Below are 699 nucleotides of genomic sequence, written 5' to 3'. Positions count from 1 at the left end.
TCTCTTTCTGTATGAGGCCCTCGGGGAAAGAGTTTGGACCCCCCTGTTCTCCACCAATGACTGGTTACTTCCTGTCAGCTGAGAGCTGTGGCAGGCAGTCGTAGTGTTTGCAGAGAGGATATGATGGGATGTAGAGCATGAGATCAGGACTCTGAAGCTGACTCAAAGAACCAACACTTATTTAAACTGGATCTCAAGCTGTTGGGTTGTGTTCGTCCCTACAGGATCAGATGTGGAGAGCCGATCAGAGCCACGATCCAGAAGACCTGTGAGTACTGAAACCATGTCCTCCATTCATCCAGATACTAAACTCTTTCATGGAGCATGAGCTCAGAGGAAAACAACACTCTTCATCATTCTGGCTGTTTCTCTTTGTTTCATCATCATCATCCTCTCTCTCTCTCTCTCTCCTTCTCCTCTCAGGTGACAGGAAGTGAAGACACACAGAAAGGTGAGAGGTCGTACCAAGTGAAGCTTATTTACTGAGGTTTCACCACTTAATTAAAATGTAGTTATTGCTCAGTGTGTTTCTGGTGTTCCAGACAAGTCTGCAGCTCAGGTTTGATTTGTTCTCAGTTTATTCATCACGGGGCGAGTTCGAGACGTCCAGAGGAGCGTGGAGGCATTTTGGAAAATACAGAAGAAGACTGCAGCTGATGAGAGACTTCCTGTTAGCTCTCCTCAATATGAAATGAACAA

The 699-nt window shown here is 45.9% G+C and overlaps 1 long non-coding RNA gene across 1 annotated transcript; it reads left to right on the top strand.

Moving 5' to 3' along the window:
- Nucleotides 1-216: 216 nt before the first annotated feature.
- LOC117537575 lies at nucleotides 217-699 on the top strand. Its single transcript, XR_004567743.1, has 3 exons — nucleotides 217-268; nucleotides 424-451; nucleotides 577-699. It is a non-coding gene; the product is annotated as an uncharacterized LOC117537575 (long non-coding RNA).

The sequence above is a fragment of the Gymnodraco acuticeps genome, unplaced genomic scaffold (genome assembly GCF_902827175.1).
Source record: "Gymnodraco acuticeps unplaced genomic scaffold, fGymAcu1.1, whole genome shotgun sequence".
NCBI classification, from domain to species: domain Eukaryota; kingdom Metazoa; phylum Chordata; class Actinopteri; order Perciformes; family Bathydraconidae; genus Gymnodraco; species Gymnodraco acuticeps.
The sequence above is the reverse complement of the archived record's forward strand: the minus strand, read 5'-3'. Positions and strand labels throughout refer to the sequence as shown.